Source organism: Scylla paramamosain, chromosome 24 (genome assembly GCF_035594125.1).
Source record: "Scylla paramamosain isolate STU-SP2022 chromosome 24, ASM3559412v1, whole genome shotgun sequence".
Classification (NCBI taxonomy): domain Eukaryota; kingdom Metazoa; phylum Arthropoda; class Malacostraca; order Decapoda; family Portunidae; genus Scylla; species Scylla paramamosain.
In genome coordinates, this window is record NC_087174.1 from 10943803 (window position 1) to 10963194 (window position 19392).

At 39.7% G+C, this 19392-nt stretch overlaps 1 long non-coding RNA gene across 2 annotated transcripts in view; it reads left to right on the plus strand.

Annotated features, from left to right (window-relative positions):
- LOC135112942 (uncharacterized) overlaps positions 1 to 19392 on the plus strand; it is a 237930-nt gene that overhangs the window by 91213 nt on the left and 127325 nt on the right. For both annotated transcript variants that reach the window (XR_010274630.1, XR_010274629.1), the window contains exon 3: positions 7916 to 7985. This is a non-coding gene — a long non-coding RNA (uncharacterized LOC135112942). The remainder of the gene's footprint in view (positions 1 to 7915; positions 7986 to 19392) is intronic.

Sequence of the window (19392 nt, forward strand, 5' to 3'; positions counted from 1 at the left end):
GTTTCTCTTCACTTTTTAACTCTTCTGAACCTGAACCACTAACTAAACTTTACAAATACCGCCACTGCATCACTAACAAAAAAACTTGCTAATAACTTAACCACCTATTTTTACCATTTTTCTCTTCGGTTTTTATTATTCATAAACTACAAACTTAACTTCACAAATTTTGGTAATACTTTTCTTACTTTGCCAATATATCCAAAATTTCCTAATAATTTAAAATACATTTTTTTTATTTTCTCTTCACTTTTTAATTTTAATTTTTGCTCTTTTTCTCTCTTCAAATGTTACTGCCCATAAACTACACACTTTTTACAGATATCACCACTACATCACTTGCTTTAACACCAACCACTGCTAATATATCTAAAATTTGTTTATAACTTTTAATTTTTACCATTTTCCCTTCATTTGTAGTCCACATAAACTGCAAAATCAACCTTACAGATACTAACATTACATCACTAAGCTTACCACTAACAAACCACTAATCTATCTAAAAATTCCTAATAACTTAACCTCCAATTTTTACATTTTCTCTTCATTTTCACTCTACATAAACTCCAAAATTAACCTTACAAATACCACCACTACATCACTAACTTTAACACCAACAAACCACTAATCTATCTAAAAATCCCAAATAACTTAACCTCCAGTTTCTGCTCTATATCTCTCCACTTTTTAACTGAATATAAACCAGAGACTTTAGCAGCTTTGCCCGTCCCGCCAGCCCTCCCCGGCGCCCCGCAAACTCAGTCCTATTATCCTCACGCCACTATCACATCTTCACGCCTGCCACTCTTACGTATCTTCCCGCGCCATCAGGTTCCTTACATTATGCATCCATCTCTCCCACGAACGCCTCGCCATCCTCTGCTGCTCCTGAATTACCGTGTCACTCACCACTCTCACACTATACTCACCGCCGCTGCTGACACCACTTCACTCACCTGCCACGCGTTATTGCATTGTATTACGTTGCTTTTGTTTTTGTTTTCCAGTTTCTTTCGTGATGATAATGTGTTCTTTTTATGTTTTTATCACTCCTGTTTTTCATTGCCACTATGATTTTCACTTTTTTTTTATCATTTTTATCTTTTTTTTTTTTTTTATTGTTAGTGTGATTCGTAATGTCACAACTACTATCATTATTACTACCGCTGTCATTGTTGCTATTTCACTGTCATGTTCCCGTTTTATTTTTTTTTCATGGTGATGATATATTCTTTTCACATTTTCTATAGCCTTCAGCTTTCTTTGTGTCACTACTGACGCGCAATATCACCACCACTAATATCACTACCACCACTACCATCATACACTGTTTTTCCATATTCTTTCGTGATTATATATTATTCCCACATGTTTTTATATAACTTGTATCCTGTCTTTTATTTTTATTATGACTCGTAGTATCATAACCACCACCATTGCTACCACGATCACTGATATTGGGTGCATAACTAATCTTCACGCATTTATTTACGAGATTATTTTCTTGGTATAAGTTCACGTGATGTTCTTGATTATTTTAAAACCTCTCGTTCTTATATCTTACCCGGTATGCTTGGGTGTGGCTTAAATTTGGGTTAATTTTCATAATCCGGGCGATCAAATGGCTGAATTTCACGTGTTTTTACCCGTTTTCTTTCTCCTCTGCTCGGTCGCTTTAAGGACAAACTGCTCTATCTTGCGCTCCTACCTTGCTCTATCTCTGTTCTCCTCATCTTCCATTTTCCCTTCCTTTATCGACTTTCTTCTTCGTCCTCTACTTCTACACATTAGTTATTCCCTGTGGTCTACATATTTACTTGATATTTGTTCTTATTTCTTTTATTTTAATGTCTATTTTCTAATTGATCATTAATATTCACCATTCTCACTCATCATGATTACCTGTTCACTTTATGGTTCACTTATTCCTCATATGTTATGTTATGTGGTAATTTTTGAATACTTAAACTCTCTCTCTCTCTCTCTCTCTCTCTCTCTCTCTCTCTCTCTCTCTCTCTCTCTCTCTCTCTCTCTCTCTCTCTCTCTCGTAATAATAAACATCGTGACATTGTTCTACTGAGGTCAAGGAGGCAAGACTCACCACCACCACCACCACCACTTACGCTGGTCAAGGTAGACTAAGGTAATTTCAGTAAAGGTGGAGGAGGTGGAGGTGTTTCTTAGCCTGAAAGCATAGATGGGATACGGAACCAGAGAGAGAGAGAGAGAGAGAGAGAGAGAGAGAGAGAGAGAGAGAGAGAGAGAGAGAGAGAGAGAGAGAGAGACTAATAGGATATATATAGCGAAAGAAGGTAGAAAATAAGGTGAAGTAAGGTGACACAGGTGCAAAAGGTGTAAAGGGTGAGATTAGAAAGAAGTAATTTGATGAAGTCTTTTAAAGGAAGTGAAAAGGAAACGGAAAGATGAAGATTTTCCTTTCAATCACTTTTTTTTATCTTTTTTTTCCATTTCTTCGTCTTTCATCTTCTTTTCTTTAATCTCTCTCTCTCTCTCTCTCTCTCTCTCTCTCTCTCTCTCTCTCTCTCTCTCTCTCTCTCTCTCTCTCCTTCCTTCATTTCTTCCTTCTTTCCTTCACTTTCATTCCTTCCTTGCTTTTATTTCATTATTTTTTTCTTTTTTCTTGCTTAATACCTCGAAGTCCTTTAGAAATATGTGTATTTAATATATAATTCTCTCTCTCTCTCTCTCTCTCTCTCTCTCTCTCTCTCTCTCTCTCTCTCTCTCTCTCTCTCTCTCTCTCTCTCTCTCATATCTACTGTTGTCTGTCCCTCCCACTTCTCTTAATTATCTCCAGTATTTATCGCTCCATATTTTGAGTGTCTTTACGCCCCTCTTAAGCTAACATTATTCTATTTATCGTCTTTCCCTCCACGCCTTCCTCCCCTCTTCCTTTTTCCTTCCCTGCCTCTCCATCTCTCTTTCCCTTCCCTCTTAATTTGTTTTGTCCTCCTCCATTCCTCTATCCATTATGTTACTCTTCTTCCCTCTCTTCCTCTTTATCTATCAATTTATCTATCTGTCTTTCTGTCGTCACGCGTGCCTCCTTCTATGGGTCTTATTCCATGTTCCTCCTCGTTCTTTCTCAATTCCTATCCCTCCTTCATTCGTTACTCCTTCCCTTCTTCGTATGCATTCCTCTCCCTTTTCTCTTCCTATCGCTCCCTTCCTGTTTGTCTTCGTGCCTTTTTCATCTTTTTTTTTTTTTGGCTTTTATTTGTTTTGTTTTTATGTTTCTCTCCTTCACCTCCATGCTAATCTCCTCATTCGTACCTAAATGAGAAAGAGAAGGAGGAGGAGGAGGAGGAGGAGGAGGAGGAGGAGGAGGAGGAGGAGGCAAGACATTTAAGTGGTTCTCTATTAATACTCTTGATAAATCAGCGCATCTAAAAAATAATCCATTGTGTGTCTATAGATTTTCTGTCTCCCAATTGCTGACTGTCTACTGTCATTGTTTTATCAGCGGTCCTGACAGCGAGGGAGGAAACAGCCATTATCTGTATTATTACGATTTTAAACTGTCACACCATTTGTCTCCATCCGTCTCTGCACTTCCCTCTCTCTCTCTCTCTCTCTCTCTCTCTCTCTCTCTCTCTCTCTCTCTCTCTCTGAAACAGACTCAGTAATCAAGTTGTTTGTTTTAAAAGTTTAGATGAATCTATGGATAGGGATGATAGATGGACGGAAGTATGATTTTTTTATACTGGCATTGCCACTTACGAGCCTACTGGTTTTTGCATTCTCTCTCTCTCTCTCTCTCTCTCTCTCTCTCTCTCTCTCTCTCTCTCTCTCTCTCTCTCTCTCTCTCTCTCTCTTTTCTTTTTCTTCTTTTTCCTGCTTATTTGGAATCCTAACCAAGTAAAACAATAAAAAAATAGAAATTTCTCTTATTATTTTATTTATTATATTATCATATTTATTTATTTAATTATTTATGTAGTTATTATTATTATTATTATTATTATTATTATTATTATTATTATTATTATTATTATTATTATTATTATTATTATTATTATTATCGTTGTTATTGTTGTTCTTATTCCCATCATTAATTTGTTATTGTTTTATCTAGTGTTGATGCTTGTGTTATTTATGATGGTGGATGGGCCACAGCACATGTCCATCTAGATTCTAGACCGCTATAACTGACAGGTCCGTAATAGAGTTTCGGCTCAATGCACCTTGGCTTAACTATCACTATTGTTTATTGTTTCTATGTAATGTACAAAAGTGGCCAATAGATGTATCAGTATCAGGTTCTCTCTCTCTCTCTCTCTCTCTCTCTCTCTCTCTCTCTCTCTCTCTCTCTCTCTCTCTCTCTCTCTCTCTCTCTCTCTCTCTCTCTTTTTTTTTTTTTTTTTTATTTAAACAAAAAAATTACATCAGGCTTAAAACAACACACGTTTTTTTATGCTGTTATTTGAAAAGCTTATACTTAAATGTAAAGAAGAAAATATATACAAAAGCGAGCTCATCCTACTATATATATATACATACGCATGATTAACACAGCACTCTCTCTCTCTCTCTCTCTCTCTCTCTCTCTCTCTCTCTCTCTCTCTCTCTCTCTCTCTCTCTCTCTCTCTCTCTCTCCAACCGCCGTGGAACTTTTATATTTCTTTCGTTTTTTCTTCTTTTCCTACCTATTTATAATCCTAACCAAGTAAAAACAATAAAAGATAGAAAAAGGGAAAAAAATCAGCATTCTACATCAAGAAAAGAAATTCATAGTAGAATATATTTATAAAACAAGCTAACATAATTTCTAAGATGACTTGATAAATACCTTCTCTTATAAAACAATGACAAAAACAAACACAGGTGAGGTGGGGACACACACACAGGTAACCAACCCTTCCTTCCCTTGTGTGTGTGTGTACCTGGGCACGTCTGTCCTTCACCTCACCTGGGGGCGCAGCGGGCACACCTGTGGAGACCTAAGACTAATGTACCGTAATTACTACTTTTTTTTTTCTATCGTGTCATATTTGGGTGTTATTTATTGCAGTTATTTATGAGGGTTCACTTTTGGCAATGGTTTGTGTGCGTGTGTGTGTGTGCTTGTTATTGTCGTGTTTAATTGCAGGTCAGCACGTTGGTGTCTCCAGAGCTAGAGAGAGAGAGAGAGAGAGAGAGAGAGAGAGAGAGAGAGAGAGAGAGAGAGAGAGAGAGAGAGAGAGAGAGAGAGAGAGAGAGAGAGTGTAAAGGGAAGAGGGAGAGGTATGAGACAAACAGACTGGTATAGAAAAGTAATAACTAGATAAATCCAATCTCTCTCTCTCTCTCTCTCTCTCTCTCTCTCTCTCTCTCTCTCTCTCTCTCTCTCTCTCTCTCTCTGGGGCGGAAAGCAAATCAGCGCCAAATAGGGACAAGAAAAAAATCACCTACTCCTTCAAGTCACGTCGTTCCCGAGCACTCGTGAATCTCACCCTCGTAAAAAGTCGTACAAGTCGTCACAGGGTCATCCTTCTACCCATTACCCACTCCCAAGTCGTCCTCGAAGTCAGTTATTCACGTGTTACTTCCAGGGTCGTCCTTGCAATAGTCATCCTTACACTACCCGTTCTCTTAGTCCTCGTCCTCTCACTCTGGTCGTTTTTCTTCTTCCAGGTCGTTCTCGTGTGGGTTATATTTGCAGAGTCGTCCTCGAGAGAATCCTGAAGGTCGTAACTGAGGCGCAAAACAGGTCTTAATTTAGTGCTGAGAGGGAGGGAGGGAGAGAGGGAGGTAGTGGAGGAGAGACAGGAGAGACTGAGAAAGGAGGGAAGGATGAAGAGAGAATGGTAGGAAAGAACATGGAAAGGAAGGAGGAGGGAAGGACGAATAAAGGAGGAAAGTAAGGAAAGACGTAGAAAGGAAGGGAAAAAAGTAAGGAGAGAGTAAGAAAAGAAGGGTAGAAGAGAGAGAGAGAACATCAGAAGGGAGGGAGGACAGGAGAAGAGACGGAGAAAGGAGGGGAGGACGAATAGAGGAGGATAGAAAGGATGTATGTAGACAGAGAGGGAGGGAACGATATAAGGAAAATGAGAGAGAAAGGAAAAAAAAAGGTTAGATATAGAGAAGGAAAGAGGGAAGGATGGAGAAAGGGGGGAGGGATGGAGGGAGGGAGGGAGGGAGGGGAGGAGGGTTGTAACAGTCATCACCTCACCCATTCCACACTACGACCATCCACCTCACAGCTCTCACCACAAAAGATTTATTTTTGTTGGGTTATGGTGGTGATGGTGCGTAATGAGGGATGGTTGGGGAATGGAGGAGTGATAGGGGATTGAAGGGCGCCAGGTATCTTGTTCCCACGCTCCACTCCTCAGCTCCACCTCCCTTCCACATCATTGTTAGTTGATTATAACTTTATCTGCAACCTGATCTCCACATCATCATTTTATTGTAATCTCATCTCCACGCTATTGTAACCTCCTCCTCCTCCTCCTCATATCCATTTTTTTTTTTACCTTAATCCACCTCATCGTAGCTTTACATCATTTATACCTCATTGTAACTTCATTGTGACTCTCTTTCCACCTCATCTCTACATCTTTTCCACCATAACCTTATTTTCGACATTATTTTAACTTCCTCTTCTATATTTCCTCAAAAAACTATAATTTTCTGGAGTTATTATTTTTTTTAGCCGTGAAAATGCATGTAGATTTACTTGATATATATATAAACACTTTTCTACTTATTATTTTATCTCAAAGTAAGTTACAGTATTGCTATCCATATTTCTATTCGCTGTAGAGTTATTTGTCTATGGATCTCTTTCGCCTCTTTGTGAAACAGAATTCATTTTTTTATTTGTTTGATGAAAGCTCCCGGTTTATCTCTATTTTTGAATAAAGAATTGTATACATATGTGTGTGCTTTGCTGTATGTATGTCTGTCTGTACGTATGCATCGTATGTATGTGTGTGCGTGGGTGTGCATGTGTGTGTGTTTATGTCAAAGTGTGCTTAGTTTGTGCTCTTTAAAATTCTCTCTCTCTCTCTCTCTCTCTCTCTCTCTCTCTCTCTCTCTCTCTCTCTCTCTCTCTCTCTCTCTCTCTCTCTCTCTCTCTCTCTTAATCAAAATTTATGGCAGTCCTTATCAATGATTTTCGATATTGTTGTAATTTATCGTACATTAATGACAGTATCTGTTTGTCCAGTCATTATTAATTATCTTCATCTCCTCCTCCACCTGTCCCTCCCCTTTAACTCGTTGCGTGATTTGCTTTTGTTGCGTTATTCCTTACTGAACCTTACCTGCTCGCCATACACCCTTGTTACTAGAATTGTTGTTGTTGCTGTAGTTATTATTATTATTATTATTATTATTTTTATTACTATTATTATTATTATTATTATTATTATTATTATTATTATTATACTAATAATAGTAATAACACCACCACCAGCTCCACTACCACCACCACCACTACTACTACTACTACTACTACTACTATTACCACTAATATTACCACTACTGCTACTGTTATTACTGCCACTACTACTAATTATCATTGTAGTTGCAATAGTAGTTGTAGTAGTGACATCAATAGTAGTAATAGTAGTAGTAGTGGTAGTGGTGGTGGTAGTAGTAGTTGTAGTAGTAGTAGTAGTAGAAGTAGTAGTTGTAGTAGCAGTAGTAGTAGTAATATAAATAATACTAGTGGTGTTGTTGTTGTTATTGCTGTTGTTGTGGTAGTAGCAGTGACAGTGACAGTACTAGTGGTAGTAGTAGTAGTAGTAGTAGTAGTAGTAGTAGCAGCAGCAGCAGCAGCAGCACCGTTGTTGTCGTCATCATCATTATCATAATCATCATCGCTCCTGCAGCCATGTTAATTATCTTGATCGTTTGTCTCTGTTTGTCTCTTATCATTAATTTACGGCTCTTGTCTTATTCTAATGACCAGGTGCGGATGCTCACGTCCCCCGCCGCGGCTCGGGTCACGCCAGGCTGCATCAGGTCCTTCAGATAACCAGGTCACTCCTTGTTCTTGTTGTTCTTGGTCTTTTTGTTCTGCTTCTGCTTCTGTTTTTGTTTTTTCTTCTCCTTCTCTTCCTTCTCCTTTTCCTTTTCCATTTCATTCTTCCTTGTCTTCTTCTCAATTTAAATCTCTATCGGGATCGCTGTTTTTAATAAGTTTTTTTTTTTTTGTTTCTAACTATATGTCGTGTCATTCTTTCGCTTATTCCTTAGTTACTCGTGTCTTCTTCAGTGCATTCCTCCCACCTTATCCTTGGTCTCTTTCCTCTGCGCATTCCTACCATTCCTTCACTCTTTTCTACGTACTGCATCCATAGCTTTCCTCATAGATGTTCTGAAGGTAACTTTCAATAGTGATGTAGTATAAGTCACTACTTGTTTTGTCTCTCTCGTGAGCCTTTTCAAGTCGTGTTTAACTTGAATATCTGAAGGTCATGGTGATTGCTACTAGATCATATTAATCACCTGTACTGTAAATAATGTTCTTAGTTTAACCCTTTCTCTGTGGTGTGCAACAATTCACAGCGCTAAAAAAAAAATGTACGAAATCTTTGAATATTTACAAAAAAGAACGGCGTGGAAATAATAGATTTAGAATTTGTCCTGTACAATGTTTGATGGTGGGTGAAGAACAAAGAAATATGTCTTAGTGGTTAGTGATTAAGGAAAAATGTGCCAAATATCAGTCAAAGGGTTAAGAGCACCCTTAAGTAACTTCTATTTTTCTGATTTCTTACAATTCATTAAGTCCCACACGTCTTAAGGAGTCCCACAGTGCTTAAAAAATATTCCCACAAGTGACCTTAATCATTATAATTATTACAGTTCCCTGGGTCATCATAGCTTTAGGTAATTATAAAGTGGTGGCAGATCACACTAATTGCTGTCTGTTGTTATCTTAAAATTCAATTCCTCTGCACCTTAAAAGTCTCAGAGATCACAGTAACTATTATGATTGCCTGGATATCATTGCAATTACCTCTTAACTCTACAAATGGCTACAGGCTACAGTTTAAAAGAGGAACATCAAGACGCCTCAGAAAATAAAACTGATCCTTCTCTCGGTTCTTCCCACGAGATTTCTTGGAAACGACATTAAGAGCAAACTTTTCTTTCTTTTCTTTTTACCCCCTTCTCCCCTTGGCTGCTCTTCCTAATACAAAAAAAAAAAAAAAAAAACCTCCTTTGGCCCTCAAGACTCACTGTTTAAACCACCGGCACAAGGCACAGAGAAGTCACAGTAAACACTCCAAGATCAATGCATTAATCACTTGTATATCACCGTAATTAACTCTCACAACTGCAATAATAGCTATGATTTGCAGCAGGCCTCTTATAACTGCTCCAGACACACTTGCGTTCTGCACAATAGACCAAGGTTAAGGTATACTAACCAAGCTCTCATTAATTAGGCACTGTACCATAAGATCACTATATATTAAGCCTTACATAACCCTCTTGGTCACACTAAAGCAGCACAGCAGACACAGAGGCCACAGCACACCAGCCAGAGTCATGTTAACCAGTTAGTCAGACTATATAAAAACGGCTTCACATTTTCTTATAACCGTTTCAGACACACCTAAGCCTGAGACACAAAGAGGCCACAGTATAACAACCGAAGTCGCATTTAACTGGATACAGATTCTTCTATAACCTAACCTAACCTAACCTAACCAAAACCATTCTAGATACACTGAGCTACCCTAAGACACAGAAGCCACAATACACTAACCAAGGTCACATTAATCTAGATACATAACCTATATCTAGATACTATATTCTAAGCGAACCTTACTTAACCTAACCTAACCTAACCTAACCATTCTGGACACACTTACCCTAAAACACAAAGAGGTCACAGTCACATTAATTTGGACACAGATTCTCCTATATAACCTAAAATAACCATTCTAGACACACTGAATCATCCTGAGACACAAAGAAGCTACATTATACTAACCAAGATCACACAAATCAAGCAGAATCACTATATAAAACCCCCTTCAAAATACACCCCCTTATAACACAGCACAGTAGACACAAAGAGGCCACAGTATAAGCCAAGGTCACGCTAATCGGGCAGGGAGTCAACAGCTACCAGTCCCCTGAAGGGAAAATGTGAACACTATCAGGTCAGACAGGCCGGCCACCCGTCACAGCCATCAGCTTTAATTGATTTCGTAACATTAAGTAAGAAGCATTATTCGAGGCGCGGACCGATGGAGATTAAAGAGAGCAGCTTCAAAGACCAGACATAGAGAGAGAGAGAGAGAGGGAGACAGGGAGAGAGACGCGTCGCAGACAAAGACCCACCGGGAAGAGAGAGAGAGAGAGAGAGAGAGAGAGAGAGAGAGAGAGAGAGAGAGAGAGAGAGAGAGAGAGAGAGAGAGAGAGAGAGAGAGAGAGAGAGAGAGAGAGAGAGAGAGAGAGAGAGAGAGAGAGAGAGAGAGAGAGAGACGTTCTTTCAGTCAATCAAGATGCACCTCCTTAAACCACGAGCAGGAGATGCACATGTTACACCCTCTCATAGATAAACACAATAATAGGAGCGGGTTTTCACTCAGTTCCTCCCTCACCTCCCGTCTTATCCTCCCGCCGCTGCCACGCACACTAAATTATCCCATTCTTCGCCTCCTGATAAATATTAAGAGCGGAGAAAAATAAAACTCTAGCTACGTCTCTCACCTGCATCGCTTTGCATCAGTGAATCCTGTCTTACCTGTGCTACCTGAGTAATCACCGCCCGCCGCCGCGCACACGCATACTCGCACACAAGCACCTCGCCTACCTGGACAAGACAAATCAGGCGCCCTCAAATTGACGCCCATTATTTTATTTTAGCCGCAAAGTAGGAAATTCCATGAAAATTACCACGCAGGAATAAGTAGAAATAAGGTTTTTTGTCGCTATAATACATGCCGTGGTCACCTCTTCTCTTTTCTTCTCCTTTTTCTTCTTCCTCTTCCTATTCCTTCTCCTCTTCTTTGCCCTCTTCCTTATATTTCTCTGTTGTCATTTCCTCCTCCTCCTGTTTCTCTTTCTACGTATTTGTTTTTTCATCTTGTCCTTCCTTCTCCACTTCCTCCTCCTCTTCCTCCTCCTCTTCCTATTGTCCTTCTCCTCTTTCTCTTCCTACTTTTATTTCCTATTCTTTATTATCCTTCTATTTCTCTTTCTACTCATCTTCTTCATATTTTCCTTCCGCTCCACCTTCTTTTCTATTCCTCCTCCCCATCCTCCTCCTCCTCCTCCTCCTCCTCCTCCTCCTCCTCCTCCTCCTCCTCCTCCTCCTCCTCCACAAACTAAAGGAGTCTCGTCTACATTATTAAATTCTACAGAACAGGACTCTCAAGAAAGCTAGTCCAGTTTTTTTTTTATTTCTCTCTCTCTCTCTCTCTCTCTCTCTCTCTCTCTCTCTCTCTCTCTCTCTCTCTCTCTCTCTCTCTCTCTCTCTCTCTCTCTCTCTCTCTCTCCTTCCTTGTTAATTATTCTTTTGGTTTCCTCTTTGTTCTAATTTATGTATTCTATTATTCTCTATTCTAGATCTTCATTCCTTACCTTTATTTTTGCCTTCCTTCATTCTTTCATTCATTCATTCATTCACTTCACTTTTCTTTCTCATTCATTATTTTTTTTGTCAGCAGTCCTTACTCTTTCCTTCCTTCCTCTTCCTCCTAATTAATCCACCCCTTATACCACTCATAAACAGTAGTAGTAGTAGTTGTAGTAGTAGTAGTAGTAGTAGTAGTAGCAGCATTTGTAGAGGAAACAAAAATAAAAGCAATAGTAAAGAAAATTGTTGAATCTAACGAATAAAAGGAGGAAGAGGAATAAAATTAGAATTAGAATTAGAAGTCAAGGGAAGAGGAGGAGGAGGGGCAGGAGGAGGGGCAGGAGGAGGAGGAGGAGGAGGAGGAGGAGGACAACAACGACTAGAACAGGAACAAGAGCAAGAATCGGAACAAGAGTTTGAGTAGTAGGAGGAGCAGGTCGAGGAGGAGGAGGAGGAGGAGGAGGAGGAGGAGGAAGAAGAGTAGGAGGAGGCATAAAGGTGGTGGAGGAAGCAGTCACATCTGTAATCACGAGGCAATAAATACGTTTATGTGCCATCATCATCCGGAGCTGGCGTTTTATCATCGCGGGGGGAGCTGTGAGCGGGTGTGTGAATTAGCATATTGATGTGAGAGCAGCTTCGCGCCCTGCCCACCGCGGCCACTCATTTGTGTCGCGTTACTGAGGAATTACCAACCCCTCTCAGGCGTCCCACTCGTCCCACTCACTCCTGATCACTGGGATTAACTAAGCTCCTCCACCCCCCGGCTCTCTCTCTCTCTCTTTTTTGTTCTCTCTCTCTCTTGTTTTTTTATTTTTTTATTCTCGTGCTAAGATTTTGCCTCGTTTTTTGTGTCTTTCTCATTCGACTTCTCCCTTTACGATTTCTCTTGTTCTCTCAGTGAGTTGACTGTTTTTTGTTTTGTTTGTTTGTTTGTTTTTGTTTGTTTGTTAGTTTATTGATTTATTTACCTATGTACTACCTTCTTTGTTTCTTTTTCTTTTTTTTATTTAGTTTCTTTTTATTTTCTTTGTTTTTTTTAATTTTTGTATCTCTTTTTTATTTATTCATTTCTTTATTTGTTTTATTTGTTTCGATCTCTCTCTCTCTCTCTCTCTCTCTCTCTCTCTCTCTCTCTCTCTCTCTCTCTCTCTCTCTCTCTCTCTCTCTCTCTCTCTCTCTCTCTCTCTCTCTCTCTCTCTCTCTTTCATTTCTTCTTCCTTTTGGATAGTGATTCCTAACACACACACACACACACACACACACACACACACACACACACACACACACACACACACACACACACACACACACACACACACACACCTTGCCTCTTCAATTCTCCATAATTCCCCGATACTTGGAAATTTACCTTCTCTGTGAGACGAAGATTGAAGGTACTACTTCTATTAACCCCCACTCACCCTCTCTTACCCCCTGCCTCTCCCCTCTCCCTCTCTCCCCCTCTCCCCTTCTTTACCTTCCCGTTAAAATGTCTCCTTCATCTGAATTTCTGTGACTTAAAGCAACATAAAACTGGTTGTCCTCTGATTCCTTAAGGCCCCCCCATTAGCCCGCCAGCCCGTGTTCTCAGCCCGCCATTACTTTCCCCATTAATCGGCGGCAAAATAGGTCTTACTTGCCTCTTCATCACCCTAAAGTATGGGTCTTGTCCCTCTTTTTTTCTTATTTATTGCTACGAAAGTTGAGAAGTATAAGCTTTATGAAAATTTTGCCTTACCTCTTTGCTTATATGGATCAATCTTGCTTATTTCTTCCTTGCCTGTTCTGTACATGTTTCCTTTTTTGGTCTTTTCCTCTTGGTTCTATGTCTTCTTTTATCGGTTTCTCCCTCCGTTTTTCTTTACGTTGCCTGATCTATACATCTTTCCTTTATTGATCTTTTTTTTCGCTTGTCTCTTTGCCTTCTTTCGTTTGTTTTTTGTTTCTTTTCATTCTCCTTTTCTCCTTCCCTTTTTCTCACGTTGCCTGTTCTATACCTTTCCTTTTTTTGGTATGTTTCTCTTAACTTACATGCCTCCTTTAATCTATTTTTTTTCTATTTTCCTTTTCTTTTCTCCATCTTTCCTTTCTTTGCCTTACTTATCCTTAATTTTTAGACAGTTTTTTTCTTGCTTCTGTGTCTCTTTTCGTTGATATTTCTATTTCTCCATTTTTTTTTCATCTTCATTTTTTTTCCACGTTCCCTATTTCATATCCTTCCTTTTTTTTATGTGATTCGCTTATCTTTGTGTCTCTTTTCCTCCGTTTCTTTTCTCTTCTACCTCTCTCTTTTTTCCTTACCTTCTTCTCCTTACCTTTTATGTGTTATCCTCTTCCTCTTTAATTTGTTCCTCTTGCTTCTGTCTCTCCTTTCCTCTTACGATTTTCCTTTATCTCTCTCCCTCCCTTTATTCCTCTCCTTCTCTCTTTGGCAGCATCTTCCTTTCCTTAGCTTGTCTTTCCTATCTTCTTTTTTTTTATCTCATCCTCTTCCTCTTCGATTTGTTCCTATTTCCCTCCTTGCCTCCTCTCCTCTTGCGATCTTCCTCTATCTCCCTCCTTGTCTCTGCTACAATCTCTCCCTCTCCCTCCGTCTTCGTCTCCCTCCCTCTCCCCTCTCCCTCTCTCCCCGGCAGCATCTTCCCCTCAGAGCCATAATTCCTTCGAGATAAACAGGAATGCCTCACCGTTCCGTTGGCAAAGAGCAATTCCTGTAATAAATTCAGAACCAGGACTTATAAACAACTCTGACTGTATATATTGACTGGGGGGCCTTTTTGTGCTTGCCTCTGTGTGTGTGTGTGTGTGTGTGTGTGTGTGTGTGTGTGTGTGTGTGTGTGTGTGTGTGTGTGTGTGTGTGTGTGTGTGTGTGTGTAAGTGATCTTAGTGATGATACAAACAGTGATTATGGAGAGTAAATGTACAAGAAATATACATCTCGTGATAAAGGTAGATTGATGTGCATTCATACTGTAATTTGATGTGTAAAAAGTGGGTATCTTTAGTTTATGAGTAAGCGAATAGGCAAATTAATTCATTGGTGTATTTTAATAATTTCACTGCAATTTGAGGCGTCTCCCCTTAATGCTTAACTAATCCGAGACGTTTCTTCGAATTTTACAGCCACGATACAAATACGATACAAGCTAGAAACTGCAATATCTGAAAAAAAGGAAAAAGAAAAAATCTATTCCTTTTCATCCCCCTCTTTCTTGTAGACGCTTATAAATATTCCATACCTTGCTTTTAGAGGCGTGAGTTGTTGGATATCGCAGTGAAAGGGTTGATAATCGATGCCTTGCTCACATTTCTCTCCCATTCTCCCATTTTTTCCTTCTCTTTTTCCTGTTTTTTTTTTCTTGTATTTAATTGACATTGATTACTTGCATCTTCATAATTTCTCTCTCTCTCTCTCTCTCTCTCTCTCTCTCTCTCTCTCTCTCTCTCTCTCTCTCTCTCTCTCTCTCTCTCTCTCTCTCTCTCTCTCTCTCTCTCGACACTGTAATAACTTTTCTGTTGCAACGCCCTTAAAGCCCTAATCTCTCTCTCTCTCTCTCTCTCTCTCTCTCTCTCTCTCTCTCTCTCTCTCTCTCTCTCTCTCTCTCTCTCTCTCTCTCTCGTAAAAAAAATAAAATCCTTACCAAACAAAGCGAAATTAACCAAACTCCCTCCATTTCTCCCATTCCGTCCCCATCCCCCATACCTTTTTCCCCCTTCCCCTCCACACACACCCTCACCCACGAACTCTCCTTACCAGACCAAGTGAAACGCTCCCAAAAACACCCAATACCCTACCTGGTCGACGTTACCTTGCCATGCCTACCGCGCCACGCCACGCCACGCTACAAGGTCTTCTCCAGGAGTGCTCTGAAATGCCCCTTGAGTCTTGCGGACCATGAAAACTAGACCGTATTTCACCGTGATGGATGTCCCGCTGTTGTAATGGTGATGAATGTTCGTCTCTCACATCAGTAATGAGGGGCGTAAAGGCCATGAGGGGAAGGGAAGGGGAGGAGAAGGGAAGGGAGTGAGGAAAGGAAGGCAGGCAGGTAGGAGGGAAAAGGGAGGTTATATAGAGCACTGGTTTGAAAATATGGCATAAAAATGGTAAATAAATAACCAAATTGCTTCTTTTCGTGGCTTAAGAAAAGGGTGGGTTTTTTTTTGAGGGGGTGGAAAAGGGAATATGTGTGGGAGGGTTGTGGGAGGAGGGTTATGGTGTGTGTGTGTGTGTGTGTGTGTGTGTGTGTGTGCACGCGCGCGTCTTTATAATCTGTGCTCAATTTATGTACATGATTTGAATAAACAGCATGAATAAAGAAACGAAAACTAATAAAATCACGAATAATATCATTGAGAAAAATCACAAAAATTACTGAAAAATGCTAACTATAAAAATAATGTAAAACCAAAACGTATAAATAATAATGTTTGAGAGAAAAACACCTCAATGTAATTTTTCAAAGGGACTGAAGAGGAAAAATATAAACTGCAATAAAGTATCGTAGTGAAACAGAAAGCTATATAGTTCACGAGAATTGTAAAAGGATTGTAAAGGAAAAGGAATTCACTCTTACCTGTTCCGGCTAAATGACTTTCCAGGGATCGTGACACAGGTAAAGAGTGTCACGGTAGCAGCGTGTCCAAGGGGAGCGTAGTGAAGAGAAAATAAGAGAAAAGAAAGCCTTTGACGTGCAGTGTTTTGAGTCAATAGAAAGATTTAACATGACTTAAAGTTTCTGTTGGCAAGTGAAGGTAACGTAAATGAAAAACAGAAACGTTTAATTAGGGAAATTAAAATGTTAAATCCTGCGAAAATTACAATGGAAAGAAAGATTATAATGAGAAGGAAATTGTTGTTAGAAGGTTGAGTGGAATACGAAATGATAATGATGAAAGTGAGATAATTGGAAGTATTCCCTCAAAAAATGAGTAAGGAAATTGATAAATAATGAAAATTTGAGAGTTGGTGAAAAAGGAATGGGAAGACGAAGATAAATAAAAAAATAGATATAAATTATTGTTAACGAAAATACGAGAATGGAAATAAAAAAAAATGGGAATCATAGATAACAGCAATGCAAAAAAAAAAAAATACGTGGCTTACTGATAACAAAGAAATACAAAAATGAAAATGAAATATGAGTACAAGACAAAAATGAAAAGGCAACATGAGAAAAGCAAAGATTTAACGCTCGAGATAAATGAAGGAAGGAGGAAAACAAATTGATGACGGAACTTAACAAGAAAAATAAGAGAAGAGGAGACGACGGGAAGGACGAGGAGATGAAAAAGAGTCGAGAAAAAAAAAAAGAAGATAATGAATAGTGTGAGGAAGGAATGGAGGAAGGAAGAGAGCAAAGAAGAAACTTGATGAGAAAACAGTGGCACAGGAAGTTAAAAGAATGAAAGTGAGACAAAGAGGAAAGGAAGATAAATCACAAAGATGAAAGAAAAAAGGAATGAAAGAATAACCATAGATGAAGAATGAAGACGAATGAGGGGGAAAAGGGCAATAATAATAATAAATTGACGACACACTGACGGGAAGGGAAAAATATTGAAGCGTTCTGCTCTCCTCGCGGCAAAACACAAACAACTTTTCTCACTTTTCCTCATTTCCTCTCTCTCTCTCTCTCTCTCTCTCTCTCTCTCTCTCTCTCTCTCTCTCTCTCTCTCTCTCTCTCTCTCTCTCTCTCTAACACTGCATCTTTTTTTTCTGTTTTTCCCTCACCTTTCCTTCAGAATTTCTCTTGTCCCTTTCTCTTCTCGTTCTCCTCTCCCATTCCTTCCCCTCTCCCATCCTCTTCTCGTTCACCTCTCCCTCCCTCCTCTCCCCTCTTCCCGCCTCATGGTCTTTGATAATGGTCCTGCGTTGTTCACACTGAGATAAGGTCTTCAGTTTGACCTCATGCTACCTGGAAGAGGAGGAGGAGGAGGAGGAGGAGGAGGAGGAGATAGGGTTGTAGCAAAACATCCTCTTCTTGAACTAGTCCTCCTACCCACGTCCTTCCTTCCTCCTCCCCCTCCTCCTCCTCGTATGAATGTCCAAACACCTCCCTCCCCTGCGGCGGAAAACCTTTGTAGCTCCCCCTCCTCCTCCTCCGTGTCCAGAGGGCGTCTCGGGGCGTCTCGTCTCCACCTAAGCAAGATTTATTTCTCAAGGGAAGGTTCTGCGCGTGTAACCTCGACTTATTTTTAGTAGTAATGCTAACAACTGCTGAGAGAGGAAGGGGGAAGGAAGGGGAGGAGGGACAGGAGGAGGAGGAGGAGGAGGAGGAGGAGGAGGAGGAGGAGGAGGAGGAGGAGCAGGAGGAATAGGAGAAAAGTTGTTATTTTGTAAATGTGAGATACAAGATACTCAGAAACGAAAGGAAAGAAAAAGAAGCTAAAAATATAAGCAAATGAATAAGTGAAACAGACTGTTAGACGAGGAGGAGAGAAAAAGAAAGAATAACGACAACAACAACAACAACAACAACAACAACAACAACAACAACAACAACAACAACAACAGGAAGAAAAGGAAGAACCAGAATAATACGGACAAGAATAACAAGATCAAGAATAACAATAACAGGAACAAGAATGACAAAACCAATAAAAAATATATAAAAAAAGAGCAACAACAGCAACAATAACAATTACAGAAGCAACAACAATAATAACAACAATTACACCACCACCACCACCCCACCACCACCACCAGTAACAACAACAACAACAAAAACAACAACAACATGCCCTCTCCTCCTTCCTTTTCGTCCCTCCTTCACCTCCCCTCCATCCCCTCACCACTTCCCCTCACTTACCTTGAATACTCCCACCACCACCACCCCGTACACGTAGTCCCCCTTCACCCCTCACCCCTCTCTCCCCTTCCCTTCCCTCGCCACACACACAATTTCCCCTCGTCATTGTGTCCCCTCGTTTCCCCTCATCGAAGTGAAACCAATCCCAGCCAATCAGGGCCCTCGTTTACCCCCCTCCCCCTCTACCTTTCCGCTCACCTGCCGTATCACAAATCAACCTCGAAAAAGAAACAAAATAATAAAAAAAAAAACGTAAGTGAAAAAAAAAGTTAGGAATTGAGAGAAGGAATATAACGGCGGATATTAGTAATGGCTGGTGATAATATAGCAAATTTTCTTTCTTTTCCTTTTTTTTTTTTTATCTAGAACCTTGCTAGTTTCCGGAGAGAGGAGGGGAAAGAGGAGGAGGAGGAGGAGGAGGAGGAGGACCAAGAATACGAATTATGAGTAACAGAAGATAAATAAATGAAAGAATAACAAGAACAAAAAGAACAAGAAAACTTAATCGAGAAGAAATAGGGAAGGAGAAGGAGGAGGAGGAGGATGAAGTAGTAGTAAAAAAGAATTGGAAGAACAAGAACAAAAAAAAATAAGAAAAACAAAACGAATAAAACAAAAATGAGGAGGAGGACGAGGAGGAGGAGAAGGAAGTATTACCAGTAAATGTTGAAGAAAGTGGATAAGAAAAGCATAAAGATAGAAGAAAAAGAGGTGATGGATGGAGGGAAATAAATGGAGGAGGAGAAGGAAGGAAGGAAGGAACGAAGGAACGAAGGAGGACCAATAGGACGACAAGGAGAAATAAGTGATTGTATAGACAGAAAATGGACAAAGGAAAAATAAAGATACGTAAGAGAAAAAAGAACTGGATTAAGAAAAAAAAAACTAGAATAACACACAAAAATAACTCTGATGATCTAATTGAATATGAATGAAGTGTTTATTTATCCAAGAACAAAAACATTATGCTTCAGTTTACCCTTCCGATACTGTATTTTCTATGGCAAGGAGGGGAAGAATAAGGAGGAGGAG